Source organism: Lacerta agilis, chromosome 18, assembly GCF_009819535.1.
Source record: "Lacerta agilis isolate rLacAgi1 chromosome 18, rLacAgi1.pri, whole genome shotgun sequence".
NCBI classification, from domain to species: domain Eukaryota; kingdom Metazoa; phylum Chordata; class Lepidosauria; order Squamata; family Lacertidae; genus Lacerta; species Lacerta agilis.
Window position 1 is genome coordinate 11,748,309 of NC_046329.1, and position 17,097 is coordinate 11,765,405.

The 17,097-nt window shown below is 40.2% G+C and overlaps 1 long non-coding RNA gene across 1 annotated transcript; it reads right to left on the reverse strand.

The window, feature by feature from the left end:
- Positions 1 to 14,637: 14,637 nt before the first annotated feature.
- On the reverse strand, positions 14,638 to 16,034 carry LOC117039554. The gene is made up of 2 exons (XR_004425785.1): positions 15,931 to 16,034; positions 14,638 to 15,590 (listed from the first exon to the last, which is right to left on the reverse strand). It is a non-coding gene; the product is annotated as an uncharacterized LOC117039554 (long non-coding RNA).
- Between the last annotated feature and the right edge of the window lie 1,063 nt (positions 16,035 to 17,097).

The following is a 17,097-nucleotide window of genomic DNA, read 5'->3' on the forward strand; positions in this document are numbered from 1 at the left end:
ATTGCTTTACATGTCCAGGAGTTCAATGGAAGACTTGAACTCAGAGCTCCAGGAGCAGTGCTTTAGCACTACGCTATCCAGAAACTCACATGTACAGCAGTCCCAAAAGGTTTGGGGCAATCCTGCAGTATGGTGATGCATACCTTTTCTCTCTTTGGGAGGTTTGTCTACGTAGATCTGTCTCTGGTTATGCTGAGCTTTTTGCAGAGTGGAGCCCTTGCTAGGTATCATCTATAGAAAGAAATGGAGCCAGGGTTTCATAACTGCATACCTGTGTTACTGGGAGACACACACAGTTTACCACCCCTTTACTTCTACAGAGCCTTCCTTTAATTCCCAAATAAGAGCCTGTGGTGAGACAATTGCCTCAGTTATATGAACCTTACATCTATTCTTGCAAATAAGCCCACTTGCAAATATTCTGGCCACATATATATAGGTAGGTTAGGATTAGCTTTGCTATTAAATTTCTATAAGGGCTCAAATTAACAAAACATTTGCAAAGCTACAAACTTTTTGAGTTGGCTATGACCCTTAATTTCAAGCTGCAAACACATAACACACAAACCTAAGACCATATGCAGAAATAAATAAATAACAAGACCAACAATAAAGACTACCTACCCCTGGTTTATTACCAAGCTGCCATAGTTCTAGCGGCTCATTTTTCTGTTCAAACCACATGTAAAGTAATAAAAATGTAAGACAAACCACTGATTGCGGTGGTCTAGTTGGTGGTCTAGCTCAGTGTTTTTCAACCACTGTTGCGTGGCACACTAGTGTGCCGCGAGATGTTGCCTGGTGTGCCGTGGGAAAAATTGAAAAATTACTTTATGTATAGTCAATATAGGCACAGAGTTAATTTTTTTAAACATTTTCTAATGGTGGTGTGCCTCGTGATTTTTTCCATGAAACAAGTGTGCCTTTGCCCAAAAAAGGTTGAAAAACACTGGTCTAGCTGGTGGTCTGATTGGTTCTTGCAATTGGTTCTTCACCTTTGACCTTGTTAACCGCATTTCCTAGGAATACCCAACAGATAGAGTAAGCATGCATCACAACCAGAAACACACATTTCCTATTAAATTTTTAACGATTTTTTTTTTTAAAAAAAACTGTATTTGCACCTCCTAACCAGAGTAGCCAACCATATGAAAGAATGGCCAGGGTATCCAAAATCAGTGACCATAATCAGGTATCCTGGCAGACAGGAAAGAAGCAATACTCTCAAAGTTCTGTGACAGACCACCACCTTCTATGATGTATGCATGGTGCTTTTAGGGTGGTCTCTAGTGAAGGGGTTGGACAATTTCAAAAGTCTTTAAAGGTTCCTGCACGCTTTATTCTTGGTCTCTCTTACCTCCTTACCAGGATGGGAGGAACTTTGTTAGAAAAAAATAAACAAGACTTGCCTTGCTTTCACTGCATCCTGCCTCCATCCATTTGTCTCTGATGGATTATGGACTTAGTGGACTCAGTACCTTGGGGAGTTGGGCAGCAAAAGCCACCCCCCTAATTTTCTATAACATATCTATCAGCATACCTCTGTGACCAGCAAACCAGGGCAAACACCATGCTCAAATTTGTTCTTACTGGGTACATTTATCTACTCTGAGATGAAAACCTGTGTACACAGTACCGTTTACCCTACATCCAGTGCTCTCAATCTGCCACTTTGGGAAGAGGTATACACACAGTGTTAGCCACACTCCAAATCTATCCTGTCATTTCCTTTGAAATATTGTGCTTTGATGCATTCCCCCTCCCCCTAAAAAAAAATGTTTTCAAACTGGAAGAATGGCCTAGTTGTGCTTAAAGCCAGTAATGTGTTCACAGCCCAAGTCACATTAGAAGGTTGCATGCGTATCTTATTTTCCCCCTGATGGAAGTGCTTGAGTGTTTGAATTGAGAACTTATGTACTTCCCTTATCCTGCTTCAGGGGACAATCTTATTCAAAACAAGCTACCCTGGCAAACCCCTATTCTGAATGCCCATGACTTTAGTAATGGAACACAACTGACTGTCAGCACCACAATTACACATAACAGACATAAATTACTGGAGTGCCCATTGTGAATTAAGCTGATCCCTTCCTTCCTTAACCACTACCCACCAATCCCTTTTTTTCTGGTCCGCATAAGGCATACCACCCCTCCAAAATCAGAACCTATTTCTAACCATAATATTCAACTCTGGCTTTGGACAAACTAGGACAACCCAACATCATGGAAAAGAAACACAGGAGAGTTAAGTACACGTACCACACTTGCTGCTTTTGTTACCGTCTCCTTTGGCTTGCTGAGCACCGGTGATACGGAAAAATCCCAGGCGTGCTTGCCCACCTGGCCCTATGAGAGAAGCCCACGGGTTCTGCGGAGTTCAAGGAGGAAGCCAGCCAGGAGCAAAGTAAAGCAAGGAAGCTTTATTGCGCAACAGGAGCAGCCAAGACTGTTCAACGGGAAAAGGGGTGACATGGACTTTTAAAACTTTACGAAACATCCCAGCATACACTTCAGAAACGTCATTATCACATGGGGAAAAACGTCAGATGATGGACAGGAGGAAGGGGGGTTTGCGGGATTTACATATGGGGAAAACAAGTTTAGCATAACAGTCAAAGGTGGCAGGAACAGGTAAATGGTTTAAGGGTGGGTACAATACACATTGAGAGTTTCCACTGGGAAAGAACAATAGGGGATCCTTGGGAGGATGTCTGCTACCATGGTAACTGATGGATGGTACCGGAGTGGATTACTGGGAGGAGTGCATTTCCTCTTGAGTACGTGATCCGCTGCCGAAGGGATTATGGAAGTTACTGAGGTGAGAGTCCAAAAATCATATGGTATCGAAATAATAAACTTCTGATGATCGGAGGATGGCGGGGACCGAGGGGTTAGAAAGGTTATTTTATAAGGAGCAGATAGACACCCGAACCAAGTAAATCGGATACTGCATTGTGGAGATATTGATTTTTGTAACAATAAATGGTTTGAGCTGTCAAACTGGCCACCCAAAGTCTAAGTTTGTCTGCTTGCAACATTGTAACAAGTTATAATTAATAGTTTCCCAAACTAGATACATTTTGGTTTCAGTTCCATTGTTCCCGCAGCAGGGTGCCTGTCAGAATCCACTTAGCGCGCAGTCAAGCGTGAAGGTGATGATTGAATCACTGAACGTCCCATTTTGCAGGCCGAGCTGAATGCACGCTCCTGATTGGTGGGCCTGCCGTTCATTGAGAAAATGGTGTGTAGGGAAGCGCTTTTTGACAGGCGAAGCGATACGAGTTTTCAGGCTTTATGTACAGCCCTTTCGAAGGGGTTTTGGGGAAATCAGTGTGCTGCTTGTGAGACTGTGTGGGGGAACATGTGGAGGGGTTTCGGGGGCCCCGGGGGAGGGTCTTCGAGGCGATTCGGTGAGTCCCGGCTGGCCGTCTTGCTAGTAGGTCTCCGGGAAAGCGCACTCCCCCTGCTGGTTTCCCTATCACCGGTCTATTTGACGGTTCTAAAAGGAAGGCAGGTGCCTCTGGCTTGAACTTCCCACATTTAAATATGGGCTTTCTCTGCTCATTTAACTTCCGTAGTTCTGCTGCCATTGCTGCACAGTTGGGACGGTTTTTTTCTTCCAGACCTGCGCTAATAAAAGTCTCGCCCCTGTGGTCGCATATAGGAAAAACTTTTGGTCACATTTCTTTATCTCTGACCCCACCATTCCTAGAAGGAATGCCTCCGGTATCTTTATGAAAGTGTATTTTAGTATTTTTTTAACTCATTATATATGTCTTGCCAATATTGTTTTACTATCTCGCATGACCACCATAAATGAAAGTACTCCCCGTCTTTCACCTCACACTTCCAGCAACTTCTGCTTCCAGTTCTATATAATTTCGATAATCTAATTGGGGTGAGGTGCCAGCGGTACATCATTTTGTATACATTCTCTTTAAGTGATGTACATGCTGTAAATTTAATTCCGCTGTTCCAGAGTCTTACCCATTTATCATATTCAATATTATGACCAACGTCAATTGCCCATCTTATCATTACACTCTTTATCTCCTCGTCTTTTAAATTCCATTCCAGAAGAAAATCATAAATCTTGGATAACATTTTAGTACTATTTTGGACAACCACCTTCTCTAGCCATGATTTTTCTTGATTAAATCCCTGGAGTTTCTTATCTTTTATAAATATACTGTTTAATTGGTGATATTCCAGCCAGCCCGTTAGCTTCTTGTTTAGTTCTTCATATGGTCTTATACTTACATTATTATTTTCCATAAACAAAAGTTCTCTATATGTTAGCCAGCTGGCCTCCATATTAGGTCTTTTTATTGTGAAAGCTTCTTGTGGCGACACCCACCCTGGAGTCTTTTTTTCAAACCAATCTTTATACCTCCTCCAGACTTGATATAATGGTTTTCTAATGGTGTGATTTAGGAAGCCTTTATGAACATCCACTTTATTATACCAAAGGTAGGCGTGCCACCCAAATCTATTCTCTACCCCCTCCAGGTCCAATAAGTCTGTGTTGTTCAATCTAATCCATTCTCCTAACCAGTCAATGCACGCCGCCTCATAGTATATTTTTAGGTCTGGTAAGGAGAACCCCCCTCTTATCGTTTTGTCCGTCAATAGCCTATATGCTATCCTCGGCTTTTTACCTTGCCAAACAAATTTAGTAATAATCTTCTGCCATTCTTTAAAGTATTTCAAATTCGTGATAATGGGGATATTTTGGTACAAAAATAATATCTTCGGTAAAATCGACATTTTAATGGCTGCTATCCTTCCCATGAATGATAATTTCAATCTTCCCCATATATCAAGATCTTTGCGGATTTCCTTCCAGAGTGGTTCATAGTTGTCTTTAAACAGATTAGCGTTTTTGGTGGTAAGCCAAATGCCTAGATATTTAATCTTTTTGACTACCTCAATTGTTGTTTCTTTTTGAAGCTGTTCCAATTGTTTTCCATTTAAATTTTTTGCCATCATTTTAGTCTTGCTTTTATTAATCTTTAAACCTGCCAATGTGCCGAATTCTTCAATAATTTTTAGTGTTTCTCCAATTAATAAATGTGGATCTTCGATTGTAATAACAATGTCATCGGCAAAAGCCTTGACTTTATATTCTTTCGATCCATATCTTATTCCTTTTATTTTATCTGATGTTCTAATTCTTTGTAATTGCGGGGATTCAAACCGCCGACTTTCTGATCGGCAAGCCCTAGGCTCTGTGGTTTAACCCACAGCGCCACCCGTGTCCCTGTAGGCCAGCCATATCTGGAGGTCCACAGATTCCTCATCCCGAACAAGATGGACTTTTAGTTCGATCTGGAAATAGCCACTGACAAGGCGATTCATCTGGATCTGCACCAGCCGAAAAGGGCTCACATTCAGGCCAACTGCATACCATTGTTCAGAAATGCAGCGGAGGTCAGTTCTGGCAGGCTCCAACACTGCACTCAGATCCAAAAGAGGAGGAATGGCGCTGGACGCGGTTGGTGTGCTTACACAGGTTACAACACAGGTATCTGCCCAGCTCTGAAGCAGGGCCCTGTTGGCAGATCTTGGAGTCATCCGCCTGGAAGTCCTGCTTGTAGATTGAGGAGTCCTGCCTGTGCAGTGGAGAGAGGAGGAATAAATCAATGGATATTCCATTAGGATGTCATGCATGTCAAAAGAAAAATCTGAATTCTTCAGAATTGCCTCATGTCCAGAAACATATAGAAGCTGCTTAAATCTAACATAGGGGATGGCGGAAGATTGGCTCCAGACTCTCTTCCTGTTTGGACTGGTGTGCCAGCTGCGTCCACTCAGAAAACTAGCAGCTGGCTTCCACCATTCATACCCTGAAAACTTCTCAATGGGATTACTGAAGAATATCCTTTGTATGTAACTAAGTGAGCTAGAAACTTTAACAGATAGAGTGAAATCTTCACTTGCTATGGGGCCCAATTAACAGAGAGGTCTTAAGCCAATGAACTGAGTCTTCCCACTTTTGGAGTTGTTTCAATAAACCTTTGTGCTGTGTGGTGGGTGTGTATGCCTATGGAGAACAGGAAGCACACACACTGCCTCCTAGCACACAGTATGTATAACCAAAACATTTGGTCTGGGGTGGGGAGATAAATTCATGGTTCCCCTACCTACTATTCCTTTTCTAAAGAGAGACCTCCTTCACCATCACCTCCGTGCTCCTCATTCCCAGTAAGTAAAATGAGTAAGGCATGCTCACTAGAAGCGCACTAGACTTCTTTGCCCTCTGCAGCAAAGAAGTTTCCCCTTCACGCCCAAATTCACCCACAAAAGGAACTGCTCCAACACTGACCTGGGAAGGGCCTGGGTGATTCAATTTTGCAAAACCCTCCATCAAACGTCACTTTCTCCACTACCTCAATTGTTGTTTCTTTTTGAAGCTGTTCCAATTGTTTTCCATTTAAATTTTTTGCCATCATTTTAGTCTTGCTTTTATTAATCTTTAAACCTGCCAATGTGCCGAATTCTTCAATAATTTTTAGTGTTTCTCCAATTAATAAATGTGGATCTTCGATTGTAATAACAATGTCATCGGCAAAAGCCTTGACTTTATATTCTTTCGATCCATATCTTATTCCTTTTATTTTATCTGATGTTCTAATTCTTTGTAATAATACCTCCAATGTTAATATAAATAAGAGAGGTGAGATTGGACAACCCTGTCTTGTTCCTTTGGTTATATCAAAATTTTCTGTTAAATCATTATTTACAATCAGCCGTGCTTTCTGTTCTTTGTATATAGCCTCAATACATTTTCTAAATTTTATGCCCAATCCTAACTCTTCGAGGTTCATTTTCATAAAGGTCCACGACAGGTTGTCGAATGCTTTCTCGGCGTCCAAAAAGATTATCGCTGCCTGTTTATTTATTCTTAGATCTAAATAGTCGATAATGTTTAACATCATTCGTATATTATTCTTTACCTGTCGCCATGGAAGGAAGCCTGCTTGATCCGAGTGTATATGATGTACCAAAATCCTTTTTAATCTTTGGGCCAAGATGGTTGTAAATAACTTATAATCAACATTTAATAACGATATCGGCCTATAGTTTTTCACGTTGGTAAGGTCTGAATCTGGCTTTGGAATCAGCGTTATATGGGCCTCCTCCCATGTTCTAGGTAGTCTTCCTTTTTCCATTATATTGTTCATTACCTCCCTCAGGGGTGAGACCAACTGCTGTGTTAATTTTTTATAATATTTTATTGTAATGCCATCTGGGCCTGGGGCTTTATCATTTTTCCCCTGTTTTATTGCCTCAATGATTTCTTCCTCTGTAATCTGGTTCTCTAGTAGGTCTATCTCTTCCTTATTCAACATTTTTAATTTATGTTGTTGCAGGTATCTCCTCATTTTCTCACTACATTCTTTTGGTGCCTTGTAGAGTTCTCTATAATATTTAAGAAACATATTTCTTATCTCTTTTGGTTTGTCCAAAGTAATATTATTATCTACTAATTTATTTATAGTATTTTGGGCTTGTCTTTTCTTTAATTGCCATGATAGCAATTTACCTGTCTTGTTTAGTGTTTCAAAATTTTTCTGTTTTAAAAACTTTATTCTCCACTCCACTTCCTGGTTTATCAAGGCATTTATTTGAATTTGTAATAGTCTATATGTTTGTTTTAGTTTTGAATCTGTCGGTTTCTTTATCATTTGTTTTTCTACTTCCTTTATCTTTAATAGTATATCCTCCTTGGTTTTTTCCCTTTTCCTTTTCAATATACAGTTTTGTTGTATGAGGAACCCCCTCATGACAGCCTTACTAGCGTCCCAGACCGTATTTAAGTCTGTCCCTTTATTTAGGTTTAATTCAAAATAAGTGTTCAAGTATTGTCTAGATCTTTCTAAGATCTCATTGTTATCTAGAATATTGTCATTTAATCTCCATCTAAATTGACTAAGTTTTTGAAGATTTAATTCCAATGTTAATGCATTGTGGTCTGATATGGTTTTTGGCAGTATTTCCGTCTTTCGAACTTTAGTCGTTAATTCTTTAGATAGCCAGATCTGGTCGATTCTACTCCAACTCTGATTTGGCTCCGAGTAGAATGTGAATTGTTTCACCGTTGGGTGTTTAAACCTCCATATATCCACCATTCCATGCTGATCTATTGTGCTTTCAAAGACTTTAGGTAATTTCCCCGAATTTGATTTTTGTTTCTTGCCTGACCTGTCCATTTCTATTGAAGGGACCCCATTTAGGTCTCCCATCAATATCATCTTATAATCCACGTATTCCACCAAAATTTTATTTAATTTTTCATAGAATTCTGCTTTTTTTTCATTCGGGGCATATATCCCCACTATCAAAAATTTTTGTCCTTCAATCTGTACTTCAACACCTATTATCCTTCCTTCATTGTCTTTAAATTTCTGTTGAGCAGTATATTTATTTTTAATATATAATACTACTCCCCTTTTTTGTGTACGTCAGACGTAATAAATTCATTTCCTAGTCTAGAATTCTTTAAGACCCTGTTATGTTTCTTAATAATATGCGTCTCTTGCAGACATATTATGTCTGCTTTCTGTTTATTTATTAAATGTACCACCCTATTTCTCTTTGCCTTATCGTTCATGCCATTTACATTCCAAGATATAAGTTTTAGAGTCATTGTTTCTGTTTATTTAAATATTTTTATTACAGTACTTATCTCATTTAATTTTCTATATCTTTTTGTTCTTGTTCTTCCTCAGATATCTCGCCTTCGTCTTCTTGTTCCTCTTCTTCCTCTTTACGTAATTCCTTATATCTTCTTCCAAATTTTTTAAGTTCCAGTTCAGATTTTATTTTATGTTTCTTTTCTTTGTAGTAAAATGATATACCTTCGGGATATTCCCAACGGAATTTTACTTTCTGAGCGTTCAGGTTTTTGGTAAGATCTTTATACCCATTGCGTTTTTTCAAAAAGCGATTCGGGATGTCCCTGAATACAATAATTGTCTTCTCATCTATAATTAATTTCCCCTCTCTGGCCTTCTTTAATATTGTATTTTTCATATCCATTGACGTAAAGGTTACAAGGCAATCTCCTGGATAGTTCTTTTTTGGTCTATTCAATTGGGGTGGTGGTCTTATTCTAAACACATTTGTTATACCATATTCTAAATCCTCCTCCTTTACCTCAAGCAACTTTGCCAATTCAATAATTAATTTACTTCTAATGTCCTCCCCATCTTTTTCTGGAATCCCACGAAACTTTAAATTAAAGTTAAGTACACGTACCACACTTGCTGCTTTTGTTACCGTCTCCTTTGGCTTGCTATTTGACGGTTCTAAAAGGAAACTGTAATGAATCCAAATAAGAACTCTGGCCAAAGTTTTAACAAAAAAACATGCGTTTACTCATACTGTAATTCTTTACAGAATTGATAATACGTTTGGAATTACTTCTTAAACAACAAATGGTTTCATATGAAAGTTTTCTTTAAAGTCTTTTAGAGATGGCTGTCAGGGCTTCTCCAATGCGTGTCAGGTGTAAACCAGGGAGACCAGGACAGGGCCCCGTTTCGGCATGGATGCCTTCTTCAGCTGGCAATATCAAATAGTATTAAATAGCACAGAGTACATCAAGTTTCAAAATTGAACATTTTAAACAACATCAAACGAGTTATGTAAGGTTTTAAACAGAATTATAAAGTATCATTCACTAAAGGTCATAATTCAACAACATCAGATAAATTATTATTACAGGAAGTTTTAAAGTCTCGTGCTTATATATGTGCCCAAGTGGCTTTTCAAAGTATTTGGTTCCTTACCTTGTTTTTTATGGTAGAAGTATGTGAAAAATAAAAATGGTGTGTTTCTTTGATTCCTAAGAGGATATAGCGTCTGTAAACCATAGAAAAAATGACTGTTACAATTCTTCCATTAAATTGTGTATATGTGAAGTACAAGATTATGTGTGGTCTCACCTTAGAAGTTCTGCTGTATTTTTCTCTGTTTTTTTCGGGCGTTTCCTACTCATAGGTGAGTTTGTGGCCTTATATCTGAAAGGGGAGGAGATAACCCCCTGTTCTTCTTAAGGTGTAATACAATCTAAACTCCTCAAAAACAAAAGGCACTGTGGTGATATTTTAAAGAAAGGAAATGTATTCCTGATGTTCATTCAGACCCTTGGGAGACATGGTTTCAAACAGATGAATGTATCTGGCTTCCTGTTGTAATAGAAGTTTTTCAATATTTCTTCGGTTATATAAGTCTATTTTGGGTTTCCAGATAATAAAGAAGACAAAATCATCCTCCGTGTGTTTTTGTCGTATATAATGTTCCACTAAAGGGGCTTCTAGTACCTTGTTTCGGATCCGTGATCGATGTTCATTTATGCGTAATTTTATCGGTCTAGTGCTCTTGCCTATGTATATCTTTTTGCAGGGGCACATCCATGCATACACGCTGTTTTTTGTGTTGCAATTGCTGAAGTGTTCTATTTGAAATTTAAAGCCAGACTGTACATCAACAAACTCTTTCACTTGTAGTGCATATTTGCATACGCCACAGCTGCCACATTTGTAATGGCCCTTCGTGGTTTCCTCCGGGTATGTAAGCAAGTCCGATTTAACCAGATAATTTCTAAGTGATTTGGTTTTATTTAACCCAAACATAGGTGGATTCTGACATCCCGGTATGTTCGATAACAGGTGCCAATGTTTATATACCAGTTTCTTAATATTGGATGTGTAAGGTGTAAATTGTAACGCTGTGTAAATCCGATCTTCTTTGGATTTTCCAGAAGTCTTAACAGAAAGAAGATCTTTCCTGTCTTTTAATTCCGCTCTTCTTTTGGCGGCTTGAAGAGTTCGTAGTGTATATCCTCGCCTTAGTAAAGACTGTGTAAGTTTATTGGCTGCTGTTTCGTAGTCTTGTTGAAGGGTCGCATTTCTTTTGAGTCTCAAATATTGTCCATATGGTAGATTATTCAATAAATGTGGAGCATGGAAAGATGAGGCGTGCAGTAAGGAATTACGATCAGTCAGTTTACTATATGGACGGACCTTCAGTAATTGGAAGTGATCTATGAAAACTGTAACGTCCAAAAAATTGACCGATGTGTCGTGGATCGTCCCGGATAATCGTATATTAGGATCTTGAATGTTTATCCATTGCAGAAACTGTGTGGCCGCGTCTTGGTTCTGTATAACAAAAAATAGATCGTCTATAAAACGATAGTATTTTATGATTTGGGTTCTGAAAGGATTGTGATTATTCAAAATGAATGTTTTTTCAAAGTTTATCATATAAATATTGGCAATAGAGGGGGCACAAGAGGATCCCATGGCTACACCTTTGATTTGCAGGTAAAACTGTTCCAAATGACGAAAAAAGTTGTGGTCCAAGATGATATCCAGAATGTCGAGCAAAAAATGAGTTGGTGGTTCTTTGTTGGGCCTAGAGTTTAGGAGGAATTCTATAATTGTTCTTACCTCCGGAAGGGGGACGTTGGTGTAGAGAGACTCAACATCCAAAGTTACGAGCGAGGCTCCTTGAGGTACTTGAATATTCTCTATATTTCCAATAAATGTTTTCGTGTCCAATATGTACGACGGGGTATCAATGGCGAATGGGTGCAAGAAATGTTCCATATATTGGCACAAAGGTTCCAGAAGGGAATCATTGCCAGAAACAATGGGTCTGCCAGGAGGAGCACTGAGTGATTTATGAATTTTAGGGAGTATATAAAAAAAGGAAGGCAGGTGCCTCTGGCTTGAACTTCCCACATTTAAATATGGGCTTTCTCTGCTCATTTAACTTCCGTAGTTCTTTCTCAGCTTTGTAACGCTGTATCATTTCCAAATGCTCCTGTTCGCGAGACTTAGCTGAAGCACTTGATTTCTGGCCTACATGGGAAGCAAAAATAACTTTAGATCCCATCAGAATAACTTCAGAGGAATTAACAGTCCAATCACATCTGTGTTCACATCCAAACATCTCATGGATTTCAATATGATTTACTTCCAAAAGGGACCTAAATTAGAGACAGCCATATTCATCTACCTATCCACTATTACCCCAAGGTCTCATTCCTGGTCATTAATTGTCAGTCCAGAGGGTCAAATATGCAAAATTAGTATTATCTGCCACTACATGAATCATTTACACTTGTTTACATTGAACTGGACCTGCCATTTTACTGCCTGTTCACCCACTTCCAAGAGATCCTTTTGGAGCTCTTCGCAATCTTTTTGTTTTAACCACTCTGATAAATAATCTACTATCATCAGCAAATGCGTCTCTCCCACTCTTCACCTCTATTAACATTTGACTGCGTTAGGAATTCTGGAGTGGGTGACGCCTGAACTTGGTCATTTATCAGTTTCCGTTAATAGGCCTCTGTAGCACGTTAACTTTGTAGATGTAGGAAACTCCACAATGACACTAAAAACCAGTGTTTTGTCAAACACGAGTTGCAAGTCTTTACTTATCTGACTTTGTGCTGCTCCTTAGGAAGTATCCTTCACCTGACTCCTCCAGCAGTGAAGGCTCACCATTTCTTGATGCCTGTGCATTGACATCACTGAGTCCAAACTTCCTGCCTTTATTAAATTCCTTGTGTCTGCTCTCCTTTTGGGAAATGGACTTTCGGTGGGCAAGTTTTGTCTTCAAGGCCTCCGTACTTAGGTCCTTTTTGTACCGAGCTGCAAAAGTGGCAGCCATCCTGCTGTTTTCTAGATGCAAAGTGAGAAAGATTATAGGCTATGGATTCCTGCCCTTTCGTGGCACCCTACTTGCACAACTACTTTTGGCCACCTCATGAGAAGAGAAGACTCCCTGGAAAAGAACCTGATGTTTGGAAAGATGGAGGGCACAAGCAGAAGGGGACGACAGAGGACGAGATGGTTGGACAGTGTTCTCGAAGCTACCAACATGAGTTTGACCAAACTGCGAGAGGCAGTGGAAGACAGGAGTGCCTGGCGTGTTCTGGTCCATGAGGTCACGAAGAGTTGGACACGACTAAACAACAACACTTGTTACAACAGACTTCTGCCAATGCAAACAGGACCTGCCCTGTGCAGCTACCCACTTCCCAAGTGTCTCCAATATCTGCTTGGCAGGCAGAATTGGAAGACGCTCTGGAGCAGTTTGGGGTGGGATGTTCATGAGGCTGGCAGGGAGAAGAGAGGAAAGCAAAGTCTGTCACATCTGCTGCCAGGACAAAAATCTTGCCCTAGAGGTTTTTTGGACTTCCTTCCAGTTCACTTACATTGCCAAGCTACATGCTTTGATGCAAACATAGGTAAATGGTATTGTAACAAAACACTGTTTTAAAGTACTATGTGTGTGTCTATAGGACCTACCCACATGATGCTGACATAAACCGTACACTAACACTATGCAGTAGAACCTGTTACAGGAATTTCCCCGAACCACCTAGTTCCACAAGCATGACACTGACACACATACACACTTGAGTGAAAGTATTTCTTTCTCTATAGTGTTTCTATTATAAATTCATATAAAATTAACCGTATATCAGATCTAAACCGTTCCACTGTTGTTCTGCACTATCAAAGGGGGGAGACTTGGTGTGCTCACAAGGCAGCCATAATCCCCTGAGCGTACAGGGGGATGCAGTCACCCAAATCTGTCAAGAAGACTATGGGACATTTCACTCACAATAGGCCCACCACCTGGAAATGGATTTGACTGAGGCTAAGTCAAAGGATGGCCATTAGCCCTGCATTAGCCCTGCCCGGGCAGGGCAGGAAAAGGAAACCACGAACACTCTTTTGTTTGTGTCTGGGAGGGGTTAGAGCAACTGGGGTTCGCCCTTGTCTCCCATGGGCCCCCATATTGGCTCAGGGGGGGTTAGGAGAGCCTCCAGAACAGCATTTGTTACAGCCCTCTGCTGAATTCCTCACTCCATCTACAGCTGAAAGCAGCTGATCACGCAGGCTGTAACCTCCATAGAAGATTATGCCACAATGCATTTGTTAGTCTTTAAAGTGCGCCAAAAACACAATGGGGTGAGTGAGATACAGGCAGCTCCTTGAATTCAAATTTTGAATTGTTCATGTAATCACAGAATAATACATGGATCTCAGCCAGAGAAGTTCTCCCCGCTGCCTAAAAAGCCCGATGGAAATCTACCTGTTTGACACTCTGGAGTGGGCAGCTCTTCAGCTTGGGAGCAAGTTCCTTCAGGCTGGGAATCCTCCTTGGGACTCCATGAAAGGACATCCTGTTCGCTCAGATCTGCAATGGTCTCTTTCATCTCTTCTGCAGCTTCTGGGACTTTCATTTTATCAATGGAACCTTCCAGGCCCTGAGAATCGGTGGAAATCAAGTCATCCATACAGGGCCGTCTTAAGCATCTCGGGCGCCGTGGTGCAAATATCCCTCCGGCGCCCGCCCGCCCCCCCCCCCCCCCGTTTCCCAGAGTTGTCGACCTTTTTTAGGAAAGGTTCCCCAGAGTTTAGGGTTCCCCTTTATTTAGGGAGCTGACACCACGCTTACATATTATCTCTGCTTGGGAAAAGAAAACAGGAAACATAAACTGTTTTTGTTGCCCGTTTATTATCATTGCACATATTATTAAGTATAAAACATTGTTTTGCTTATTCTTGTTTTTTGCAGATTTAAGACAAATTATCTTATTATGTAAACAATGTTGATTCCTTTTTAAATTGACAATACCTGCGTTATTCATGTAAAACAGTTTGATACAGTACATTGTATGGAATGGTTTTTCCTCACATTCTAAGGTTCCCCTAACACCTTGATCCTTTGCTTTAATAAGGGAGACCTTAAAACAATGTGAGAACACTTTAAACATGTTTTAAAATTTCAAATCCATCACATCAAGCCAGCTCTCAAAATGCAGGGAACGTCACTCAGGTTTATTTTAAATTCAACAAACCCACAAGACGTAACTTTGTTGGAACAAAGTTTGAGTATTTCCTCTAAATGCTAGATTTTGAGCTGCCAAAAAATTAATTAGCACAATTATTTTCTCTAAAACAGCCGTCTACCTTTTCTTCTCACGTTCTATTCCGGCTTGATTTATGGAATCTACAGTTTTCCTTTTCAATATTTTCTCTTTTAGATCTATGCTTTTTTTAAATGGACAATATATGTCCTGCACTCTTTTCGTGTATTGCGCTACTTCTAGATAAATGCTCCCAGTTTTTGAAACCTGTGTTATCACTAAAAGTAGTGACATTATCATTGAAAAGCTTACAATAGAAGCAGAATACTGAATTGGTAGATACGGAATACAAAAGCCAGTCTCTATTAACTGTTTCTTTGTTCTTTAACTTTTTGGTGTAGTAAGAATCCGAAAATGACCTATTTTTACCATCTTTCGGATAGGCAGGTTGCTTTATTTGAACTGGCCCTTGATCTAGCAAAAACAATCTTAAACTTGTCTGGGACAATTTGAGGCCACAAAGAAGGATCACCCACTACATTTTCATGAAATGTCACTTCCAGGGGAGTCTCAGACGTCAAGGGAGATTCAGCTGCAAGAGCAGAAGTAGAGGCTTCTTCAATACATGCAGTATTTTCTAAATCTCTTGAAGGTCTTTCTTCTTCATCCACAGTTGCAGAAGATGTACCTGTTAAAACAGAAAAAGCATAGCTCAATACACATAAATTACAATAGCGGCTCTGAGAGCAACAGACCTGATGAGCACTTTGTAGGTTCAAATCCAAACTTGTGAAAAACAATAATTTAAGGTCAGCTGTTGTGCCATGTACGTGTCACAACAATTGCTCTAAATGGGCTGCAATGCCAATACCTCCATAAAATCCACCCATAAAAGTAATCTGGAAACTTACTATTTAAGACTTACACCTATTTTCAAGATTTGCATAAATTCTCTCAGTTGGTCAAAATATAAACATTTGATTAAAAATGTATGCAAATAAGATACGTGGATAAAGTAGCTCACTTACTTTGCCGGGGGAAAAATCCAATTGGAGTTGTCAACTTCTTTAAATTTTCTTCTCAAGTTTTCTCTTTCTGTTTTCGGAACCTGAAAGTTTCTTTTTACCATCGGCCATCTGCAAAATTAATAAAAAAATAGATAAACATGAAGGTGACACGTGCATAAATAAATATTGGCTGGCCAAGGCTTGTGCTTCGCTTACCTCCACGTTCGGACAGACTCCGCTCTGCTCGGCTCCTCCTTGTGCACACTGTCAACTCTTGGTCCTGGACTCGGGTTTGCAGAACCCAGTACAGATGTTTTGGCCTACTAGCTAACAGGACCAGTGGTCAGGGATGATGGGAATTGTAGTCCAAAACATCTGGAGGGCCGAAGTTTGGGGATGCCTGCTTTAAAGTCTTAAACCAAAAATTAATTAAAGAAATGAAAACCTTAAAAGCCTGGATTAATGAAATGCAAGCCCCTCTACTCCAAATCCACCCCGCAATATCAAATAGCACAGCTCAAATGGGCCCAGAACAAAGGTGTGCCTGCCTTTCTATAGACATTTAAATTGGCCTTAGCACCTTTCCTGGTGCTCTTTGGCCACTCTTTTGAGATGGTAATTATGTCATTCCTGAGGCAATAGGAAGGTTTTTTCCACTTTCTCCCTCCTTGCAGAGAAATTCTTAAAATTCTTAAAACAACACAATGAAGAGAGCAGACTGTGAAACGTAACAAAATGCAAGGTTTGAACAAGGCCACTGAGAAAACTCAAGGAAAGTATGATGAAATAATATAGTAAAGCTGCAGGTAAACAAGGTAAACAAATCTAGGAGGCTGGGAAAGGCTGGGGAAGTGGGGGGGGGGCACCAGTTCAAGGAGAAGGGGCATAACCTAGGCAAAAAACCTCTTGGCACACACACAAGAAATCCCAAACCCTAGGGCACTCGTCAAAAAGCCTATACTGCTTCCAAATGAAGCCCTAGGTTTTATTTTTTTATTGATCTTTCTAAAGCCAGTGGTTCTTTCTTTGGAAGGGGCTAGGATGTAAGGAACCAAGGCAGCCAAAACAAGGCTCCCTGGAGCAGTTAGCCAGTAACCCCCCACCCCCACCCCACAAGCACATTCCCGAAAGCACACTCAGGCAGAGCACAAAGGCTGGGTGGGAAACAGATCTCAGCGGCAGAATTAT